This window comes from Mesocricetus auratus, unplaced genomic scaffold (genome assembly GCF_017639785.1).
Source record: "Mesocricetus auratus isolate SY011 unplaced genomic scaffold, BCM_Maur_2.0 Super-Scaffold_100006, whole genome shotgun sequence".
Classification (NCBI taxonomy): Eukaryota; Metazoa; Chordata; class Mammalia; order Rodentia; family Cricetidae; genus Mesocricetus; species Mesocricetus auratus.
Window position 1 is genome coordinate 94474134 of NW_024429190.1, and position 11090 is coordinate 94485223.

An 11090-nucleotide genomic window follows, 5' to 3' on the forward strand; every position below is an offset into this window, starting at 1 on the left:
CATTTTTCACAAGGTCACAGCTGTATGCACTCTGTTTAGAACTCCTTAAGGACATCGTTTGGTGAACCATTGATAAAGATGTAAGGCCACTAGCATGCGTCTGATTATGCCCAGATATGGGAGTACTGAGAATTCAGTACAGCAAGCTCTGGCCCTTACTGCTGACTTCACTACACTCCCATGCTGGATATCTGTGGGAGCATCACTTTTCTTCAGTTTCCTAATCCGTATATTGTGAAATATACAGAGACATGGGGGCCCAGTGAGGTGACACCGTGAGATGATATTTAAAATATTCTAGATCCCCCCAGATGACCAGTTTCTTCACCGTGTTCTACTTGCCTTTACTTTGCCAAGCAGATTGGAAGCCCCATGAAGGAGCCCAGCCATGATTGCCCATAGCTTCATCTCCTTTTCTTGTGTTTCACAAACACCAAACTTCCAGCTAAGAAGATCTCAACATATATATGTCACCCTTACAACAGGTGTCTACAGCCTGTGACAAGGCTCAGGGGTGGCCCCTGTAGTTGCTCCTTTTCACTCAGGATTGTCTAGACTTCATGTACCTTCGCCTGAAGATGCCTTTACGTGGGCCCCAAGAACAGTACCCAGTACCATTTCTGGGAAAACATAGATAAAAAATGCAGCCTTACTCCAGAGCTCTGATTTTGCTGTCTTCATAACAGCTGTCGGTGGCAAAGAATAACATGCAGTGCTCTAGGTTGTTAAGAGGAGGCGGATGAAGAACAGAGAGGGTCAGGTTACTCAGCCTGGAGCCCAGACCAGCACTAACGGCAATAACACCTGCATACACTTTTTTACTCAGATCCACCCGTGTACCAGCCATATTGTTTTCAGCACAGCACCAGTGAGGCCCATAACCTACCTTTGGAATCCTCTCGTTCCTCCAGAAGGCACAAGGAGAGAACCTATGACGCTGAAGATCACTTTCCAGAGAACTGCTCTATTTTAAGCCAGGTAACTCTGTAGGAGGAAAGCAGAACTGGCACTGCGGGATGAACAGAACGCCGGGTTAAGGCGCCTGATGCCGACGCTCATCGCAGTTTTATCGGGTAAAGCAAATGATTAGAGGTCTTGGGGCCGAAACGATCTCAACCTATTCTCAAACTTTAAATGGGTAAGAAGCCTGGCTCGCTGGCGTGGAGCCGGGCGTGGAATGCGAGTGGGCCACTTTTGGTAAGCAGACCTGGAAGCCGAAAGCCGGAAAAAGAGACAGAGACTTCCGTTGTTCAGTCTTTTATACTTTCCTCCTCCGTAACGCCCCCTAGCCATGCCCAAAAGTAGGCCTGGCTAGTGAAGTAGTTAACTCCCACTGTTCCCTGAAACAACTAGCCAGGACTGAGATTTCTTAAGTTATGTCCGGGGGAAAAAAGAGCAGTCAATCTAAATGAAGGCATCATAATTCCTCCTACAGATTTACAAAATGAAAGCATCATAATTCCTCCTACAGATTTACAAAATTCAGGTGAGTTGGAAAGCGGCCTTTTGAATGTCTCCCAGAATGCATCTGCACCCACAGCACCAGGAAGAAAAGCCCAGATTCCTCTCTTGTTCTTCTGCTTCAGAAACTGCCTTGTTTCTTTAGATTGTTTTTTTTTTCTCTTTTTCATGCAAGAAATAAAATCATTAACCACCCTCAAGCTCTCCCAGGACCGTGTTAATTAATCTGATTTGGGACACTTGCCTTCCGTTAACAGTGGTGAGAAGGGAGCCAGCTTCAAGCTCCTGAAATTGAAATCCTTGCCATTAGCCTCTTATGCAAAGCCTCAAGGCTCACTGGTGAAATTGGGAGCCTAGATTGGCCTTATTCTTTTACCCAAGCAATTAATAATGCAGTGGGAGAAAGCAATGCTTGTTCTCCAGGATTCTGATAGAGCCATGACATTATTAATCTTGTCCATCCTGCTGAGTTATGGCACTTTTCCACAGGGTCCAGGGTGAGGGAGGAAGGCGTAGTGGGGGTGCACAGGAGCTCAGGAGAATTTTGCCCATATCCCTTCCTCTGTGAGTAGAAAATTCTGGCTGGTAGTTCACATTAAAAGACCAAATTCTCCTGGTATGAGTGTAGAACTTTCTAATTAATGCTATTCAGAAGGTTTCTCAGTTAACAGATTCATTGTCTCTCACTAGCCTCCTTCTACAAAAAAAATAAATATATAAATAAGAGGCAATGAATGTGACCAGCAAATATGAGATGTGACTTACATAACATTGCTCATGTCAATTATTAAATCCCAAGTTTCTATTATATAGGGTTTCATTTCTTCATCTTTCCATCTTCCTCTTTAAAATTCCTAAAACAGTAATACTTCTAGCCACAGAAAAAAAACACACACACATGCATACATACATGTATACAGACAGACACACACACACATACATACACACACATACATACTTACACACATACACATATACACACATACATACATACACACATACTCACACATGCACACACTCACACACACATACATACACACACATACATACATACACACACACACACTCACACATACATACATACATACACACACACATACATACACACACACACACACAAACACACACACACACCACTAGCACTCAGTATTGCCTTTTCAGCATGTCATGATTCCCACTTTAGATGACTTGAATTCTCCGTTGCTTGGAGATCCTTAATTTCCTTTGATCATGTCTTCTTCAGTATTGCTTACAAATATAGGTGATTTGTTGTAATAGGATGCCACTGAATGGATAACCCATTATGTAGCTATCTATCCATTTTCCTGCTTTGATAACTACAGTGCTAAAATGAACCCACATATATGTGTCACTTGTGTGTTCCCACCAAAGATTCACCAGAAAAAAGAAAGATTTCTGGCTCATAGTATACATACATTTTCAACTTCCTTAGGAATTAGAAAATTGCTTTCTAAATTGCTTGTACTAATCTGCATTCCCACTAGCAGTACAGAATTCTTCTACTCTGAGTGTTAATCAAATGTGTTACCAGTCAATTTTTACTTCTATAGATAGGAAATAACACTACATTTTTATTCTTCTCTCATGAATTACACCCCTACCACACTTTCCCCTCCCTTGTCTGCCCCAAGTCTCTTCCTCCAACCTTTCCTCTTACCCAGACCCACCTCCCTCCCCTCGGAAAAGAGCAGGCCACCCAGGGACATCAACTAAATACTGCATGGTATGCTACAATAAGACCAGGAACATACCATCACACCAAAGCTGTACAAGGTAACCCAGTAGGAGGAAAAGGGTCCCATAAGTATGCAAAACAATCAGTGAACACCCCAGCTCCTACTTTTAGGAATCCCACAAGGACACCAAGCTACTCAGCCTTAACATATATGCAGAGGACATCAATCAGACCATTATAGGCTCTCTGATGTCTGTGAGTCCCCATGATTCCTGATCGACTGATTTTGTGGGCCATGTTCTCATGGTGTTCCTGACCCCTCTGGTTCCTGTAATCCTTTCTTCTCCTCCTCAGCAGCATGGCCAAAGCTCCACCTCATGCCTGACTGTAGGACTCTGCATCTCCTCCCATCAGCTGATGGATGAAGTCTTTCTGGTCTCTGATGAAGCTTCTGCTAGGCTGTGGTCGCAGAACACTCTGCAGGCAGGAAAAACTATAGGTCAAAGGTTTTATGACTGGGTTGGTGTCCCAATCCTCCCACTTGAGGCCTTGACTGGTATAATATTGCATTTTAAAAAATCTTTTTATCGGAGGGTCATTTTTTATTTAAAAATATTTTCCATTTTATATACCAACCCCAGTCCTCTTCCCCTTCTTCCACCCCCACACCCCCCTTCCTACCCCTCCACCCACTCTCCAGAGGAGGGTAAGGCCTTCCTTGGGGAGTCAACAAAGTCTGGCATACCAAGTTGAGGCAGAACCAAGGCCCTCCCCTCTGTATCAAGGTTGAGCAAGATATTCCTCTTTAGGGAAATGGCCCCCAAAAGCCAGTTTATGTCCCTAGAATAGGTCTTGGTGCCACTGTCAGAGACTTCCCCAACAGATCAAGTCACATAACTATCACCCACATTCAGAGGGTCCAGTTCAGTCCCATGTAGGTTCCCCAGTAGTCAGTCCATAGTCCATCAAATCCCACTAGTTTGGGTCAGCTGTCTCTGTGGTTTTTTCTATCATGCTCTTTACCTTGTCCGTATGATCATTCCTCCTCTCATCAACTGAATTCCAGGAGCTCAGCTCAGTGTTTGGCTGTATATCACCAAATCTGCTTCTGTCAGTCACTGGATGTAGGTTCTGTGGTGACAATTAGGGTAGTCACTAATATGATTAAAGGGGAAGGCAAATTCAGACATCCTCTCCACTATTGTTAGGAGTCTTAGCTGGGGTCATCCTTGTAGATTCCTAAGAAATTTTCTAGCACCAGGTTTCTCCCTAACCCCATAATGCCTCCCTCTATCAAGATGTCTCTTTCACTGCTCTCCCCCTCTGTCCCTCCCCTAGCTCAGTCTTCTTGATCCCTCATGTTCCCATCTTCCACCCCCTCCCTTCTACTCCCCTCCCAGTTTACCCAGGAGATCTTAACTATTTTCCCTTCCTGGGGCCTTCCATGTTTGTCCCTCTTATGGTCTACCTTACTTACCTAGCTTCTCTGGAGTTGTGGATTGCGGCCTGGTTATCTTTGCTTTACATCTAATATGCACTTATGAGTGAATACATACCCTGTTTGTTTTCCTGAGTCTAAGTTACCTCACTGAGGATGGTTTGTTCTAGTTCTCTCCATTTGCCTACATTGTGAGCCACCATGTGGTTGCTGAGAATTGAACTCAGAACCTCTGGAAGAACAGCCAGTGCTCTTAAAAGCTGAGTCATTTCTCCAGCCTGCATAACATTGCATTTTTGGGTTAATTTCCTTGATTTTATCTGAGGTTATGAATCAACTGTTTGAGGGTGTTTTATTTTTCATCCCTCTTGTTATTTTGATTTCTTCCTCTATAAAGTGTTAGTTCACATATTTTGGCCTATTTTTCTCTACCGGTTTGACCATCCATCAAGTGTCAAGCTGAGATTAATGTAAAGATCAGTTTCTACATTTGCTATGTGAAATTCTATTCAACTAACTCCCTGTAAATATCACTCTTAATTATTGTGACTTCTTAAAAGTTAATTGTATGAATTTCCACTTAGTCAAAATCAAAATGTAGTCACCTACATTTCTCTTAGAATTTTATTTTTAATATATTTTTAAGTTTCTAATTATGTATATGGGTAGGATATATGTATGAGTGTAGTTGCCCATAGAGGCCTGAAGAGGACATCCCTGAAGCTGGAGTTGAGATGGTTGCAAACTATTTGACAAAAGTGCTGAAAACCAAACTTAAGTCTTCTTTAAAAATAGCAGGCATGAGCAAGGAGGAGGGGTCAAGATCCTGACAGGGAAACCCACAGAAATAGCTGACTTGAGCTCTTGGGAATACACAGACTCTGGACCGACAGCTGGGAACCCTGAGTGGGTCCGACCAAGCTGGGCTCTGCATGTGGGAGACAGCTGTGTGGGGCTTAGTCTGTTTGAGGGACCCCTGGCAGTAGGACCAGGATTTAAACTTAGTGCATGAGCTGGCTTTTTGGAGCCCATTCCCTATAGTGGGATACATTGCTCAGCCTTGATGCAGAGGGGAGGGGGCTGTGCCAGGCTTTGTTGACTCCCCATGGGAGGCCTTACCCTTTCTGAGGAGTGGATAGGTGGGGGAGGGAGGTATGAAGTAGTGGGAGGAGGGGAAGGAGGCAGAACTGTGGCTGGTATGTAACATGAATAAAAAGTTTAAAAGAAAAAAATATCAGGCATTCTTAATCACTAGTCCTGTCTCTAAAGGCTTTTGAAAATACTAAATGGAAACATACTACTGTAGATGCTTCTTAACATGTACATATAGACATATAGGTATGCATATTTTTCTGAAAGAACTTAAATGGAGTTATCCTATAACAGAAATACAGTGCCTTCACCATATACAAGGGCTAGTAGATGAAGTCTAAAGCCAGGTATGAGTTATTTCTTCTTCAATTGCTGCTCAGTGAAATCCCACAGACCACCCTGCCCCCCCCCAAATTACAGGCTATTGCCATTGTTCTTGGATAGACTCCAGAGATTAATGGTAAGATCCTATCACTTGGGGCTGGAGAGATTACTCAGTGGTTAGAAGCACTTGTTCTTTCAGGAGACATGTGTCCAATTTCCCAACAGCAACATGGGAATTCCCAATCTCTGTAACCCAGTCCCTGAAAATGCAACATTCTCTTCTGACCTCTGCAGGTACTAGGCATGCAATACATGCTTGCAGGCAAAACACACTTTAAAAAAGGGAATCTGATAAATAAATAATAATCTTATTGCTGAAGATACCCATAGTTGAGTCACAGGACATGGAGAAATCATGCTGGTAGCAACCTTCACTGCTATTGACTAGCTAGGGTAGGGAGTGGGAAAAGTCTTACCCAACTGTGAACCCTATAAGCTATAATAATAACTGGTCTGGAAAGATAATCCCACTGGTACAATAGTAGCAAGAATGTTGTGGGACAAACAAACCACTTGTGTTTAAAGCCCACTCCACAAGATGGAACTCAAATCTGATACTGCTAATTCAGACACGTATGACTAGCTGGATTATAGAATAAAGGGAAGAACGTAATACTGTTATTTTGTTAAATGGACAGACAGCCAGGCAGGGCACACATGTCTTTAATCTCAGCACTCAGGAGACAGAGACAGGTGAATCTCTGTGAGTTCAAGGCCAGCCTCATCTACACCATGAGTTCCAGGTCAGTCAGGCTGTGTAGACAGACCCTGTCTCAAAAATAGTAAATAAGTGAACTGTCCCTAGGTTCTTATCTTTATATGCATATATTAGTGTATCTCCCAACCTTGATCAGTGATGCTTCTTTTTTATAGTAGAGGACAATTAAAACAGAGACCAACAACCATGTAATGTGCAGAGAATAAAAGACTTCAGAGTGCTCAGCTTTAAATAGAACAACTTTATCATATCCCTATGATCAAGGCTCAGGGTTACCCCTGACAAGGGGAGTGGAAAAACTATAGAAACCTTTGCTTCACATGACAGTGCATTGTTCACATAAACTCTGAGCAGCTGTAGCAGCATGCACTAGACCTACAGAAGATCAAGCCAACCAAAATCCCAGCACTGATTGCATAGACATACAGAAAATCCCACGGCTATCTGAGGTTGGCTGCTGGGGGAGAGAGGCTACACATGCTCCAGGACACTGTCTACACGCATCACGATCAGTGGACATAATGAATATTTGAAAAAAAGTACATGAAGATGGAGAGAAATGATACACAGCTGGAAAGAACAGGGGAAAAATAGGAGGGAAGAGAAAGGGGATTAGGTTAGATCAAAAGTCATCATATGACTGCATGAAATTCTCAAATAATAAAGAAAAAATTTAAGATCGACACATTAATTTCTGTTATATATTACTGAAATTTTGATTAGAATATCACTTTATAATATGAAATAATAACTATCTTCAGAGTAATGATTTTTCCTATCACTAGGGTTTCTGCTAAATCTTTTGAGTTTTTATTATTTTAATTCTAACACCACAGTTTTGTCTCCATACTTGTATTTTTCTAAATATTCTAATGTCTTCTGTTTATTTTTGTTTTGTATGGGCATGCAATTAGTTTGAAGTACTAGTATATATTTAAAATCATTCTGGAATATTTTATTTGTGATATCTTTTAACTACTCTATGCAGTACTTTTTAAAAAAGAAGAAATGTTAGTTTCAGTTTTTCATTTTAAATTTTTATTTCACCTTTTTTGTAATACTGTCAGTCAAAAATGACTGAGTAGTGTGAATTTTAGGATTCAAATGATTATTAGCATATTTCCTCAATCTTCCAGTACAATGTTAAATATAAATCATAATTGAGGGTAATTTTGATTGGTTGTTGACTTCTAAGATAGTCCTTTTACTATTTCAACATTAAGCAGGATGAAAACTGCAGGCATTTAGTAAATGGCATCTTCGATTAAGATATGTTTGTTTCCATTTCTATTTTAAAAGATTTTCACAAGTTGGAAAGATGGCTCAGCAGTTTAAGACACTTGCCACTAGGGTTGCAAGCCTGAGTTTAATATCTGGAGCCAAAAGATGGAAAGAGAGAAAAAGCCAACTGTTCTCTCTCTCTCTCTCTCTCTCTCTCTCTCTCTCTCTCTCTCTCTCTCTCTCTCTCTCTCAGCAATAAATACTTTAAGTTGATAAAACAATTACTATAGATTTTCAATTATAGTTTTTCAATTAAAATAATCTCTACATTCTTGAATTCTTGAAAGAATGTACAAACATGCTCCTTTATCTCTGTGGCTTAACAATCTCTCCCTGCCCCGAGTCCCCTCCCTGTACTTCTCCCCATCCTCCTTTCCCTCTTCACATATTCATAGTCACAGATTTCTAGGTTCAGGTTGTGTTCATTCAGTATTTTACCCTCTCTAATCATAGTTAGCACACATATTTTTTCTATATGCTTCTTTTGCCTGACTTTAAAATCAAAATAAAATTAATTGGACACTTCTTTTCTCTTCTGATTCTCTGAAAATCTTTGCATAAACATTATCAATTCCACAGTGGTGTAAAATGTTTCTATAGAAAGTGGGAATCTATTCTTCATCATGATTTAGTGGTAGAACTAATTTTTAATAACAGATTGATTTTTTATGAATCAATTTGTCAGATTATACTTTTCCAGAACTCTGCTTTTGTTTTTGTTTTTTTTTATCCAGTGTTTCAATTAAACCAATGGGAAGCTACTCATGATTTCCTTTACATCATGTCAGCTTAGGGCCCCGGAATCTTTCAGTGAAATAAAAACCCTAGAGTGTAAGAGCCACGGGCAGAGTCACAGAGCCCAGAGTAGGAGGCAATTTTCCCACTGCCTGCCTGTCTCTGTATCAGAGGGGACATTATGTCTGGCCTCATTCTCATCGTTGTGCCTTTACTGCTCTATGCAAAGGTCTCAGTTCCAACCCTGGCCCTATGTGGCAACACGACTCTCTTCCTTCTGTGTGTTAAAGCTCACACTCCCATTTGTTGAGGTCTGCTATCTCCTTCCTCCTACCCACTGCAGCCAGGCGAGAATGAGCCCCCATCCTTACCACTCTGGTTTTCAGAAGTCCTTTAATATCTATCATGTACCAATTCCCTTCCTTTGTTATAACTACAACATTGAATTTTAAAGAATGCTGAGCAATCTTATAAAGCATTTCTTCTGCTGAAACAACAACAATCTTCAGCCTATACCTGTGTCAGGTACTACAAAATGATAAGGACTTCACTGGCTCCCACCAAAGCATCAGCATTCTGGAATATGAGGAGGCAAGCACAAAAAGACTTCAAATCCAGGAATATGCTCAAAGCTTCACCAAGCTAGACACAGACTTGATAGATGCGTAAGAGTTAATTATACAGAACTGGAGCAACAGAAGAATTCAAGCTTTGATGCAAATATATTTTCACAGTGTGGATTTGAAACAACTGCAAGTGACAGAAAATTGAAGAAAAAACAATGAAGGAAAAGATTTTGAAGAAAATAGGACACAAGGAAGGTAAACAAGAAACAACCATGAGATGGGTGAAAAGAGTCAGTGGATAAGGGCTTCCAGAAGTGAGGTCATTTCTTCAGCTTTGTGAAAACACTAAGATTCCCTCAAAATAGTCATCGCAACTATTGAATCCAAACAGACTCTGCTTGAGTCTGTGTAATTGGTGCTGTGACAAGAGACTGTTGGTGAAGTGGCTGGATCTTACCCAGAAGCTGTCCACTCCAGCACAATTGAGATACAAGATGTCCTCAATCAGAAACCCAGTATCTGAGCAATGACGAAATTGTAGAGAATGTCAAGCCCAAGGTGAGATTAATGTGGTCCCTCAGCAGCATCAATGTTGGTTAGACTCTAACCCACTCTACACACAAGTTAAGCCTGCTCTCCCCCTGCAAAGTGGATCAGGAATATTTTTATTCGTGAAATGGGTAAAAACAGAGAAGGAAAACCCAGTGCTCAAGTTATAAATGTAGCTTTTATAGCTGGCACAAGAGTCTCGAACACAGCGGTAAAGGGACAAAGTCAAATGCATACTAAAGTGTTTCCTTTTGTCTTCTCATTTTGGTCCAAGACTGAAGAGGGTGATACAATAATTGTGAGCTAAATCCTTCTTGAAGGAAGTACATTGTTGGGTGATCCTAGACAGATGAGAGGATCAGAGCCCACTCCTAAGGAATAAACATGACTCAACACCAAGCCCTTTGAACAATTGCGTCCAGGAGTGAACATCTCAATTATCTAACCAAAGACATTTTAATTGCTAAGATCTGAACATGTAAAGCAAGTATTGAAAAAATCTCTCACCTTCCCCCTGCTCTGCAGAGAAGGAGCCAGTGAAGGTTACCACAGAAGCAAAGGTTGTTCATCGTGGGGTTCATACCTTCCAGTTGCCTGGCAATAGATTCCTCTGGAGGAAAAAAATGTGAGAGTGAGAAGGCCTAATGACATTAAATATCCCTACACCCATGTAAGTAAAATTTCTAGATCCAGTTGTGAGACTTTCTTTTCACTATGTCCTACTTTTCTTGTCAGATTTTACTAGGACACAGATTTCATTCAAACTCTGTTTCAGTTGGTGAAAGAGGGGAATGTATCATGACAGAAATGCAATGTTTTCCTTTAACATTCTTCTGCAGACATAGGAAAACATCATAATGAATGAGTCTGCTAAAAACTTAAGTTGCTGAAGTAAGGTGTAGAGAGTATAAAGGGGAAAATAAGGAAGATATTTATTCCCACCTTCTGCCATTCACTCACCATACAGTAACATTGTAAGTCCTTCGCAATAAAAGAAGGAGGGACCCCTGGCAGTGGGGCCAGGATCTATTCCTGGTGCAGGAGCGAGCTTCTTGGAGCCCATTCCCTATGGAAGGACACCATACTCAACCTTGATAAAGGGGGGAGGGTCTTGTTCTTGCCAGGCTTTGTTGACTCCCCACGGGAGGCCTTACCCTTTGGGAGAAGTAG

General features: G+C 41.3%; 1 long non-coding RNA gene across 1 annotated transcript; it reads right to left on the reverse strand.

Moving 5' to 3' along the window:
* Positions 1–2565: 2565 nt before the first annotated feature.
* On the reverse strand, positions 2566–10712 carry LOC110342316. Its single transcript, XR_002384347.2, has 3 exons — positions 10428–10712; positions 4181–4288; positions 2566–3634 (listed from the first exon to the last, which is right to left on the reverse strand). It is a non-coding gene; the product is annotated as an uncharacterized LOC110342316 (long non-coding RNA).
* Positions 10713–11090: the final 378 nt, after the last annotated feature.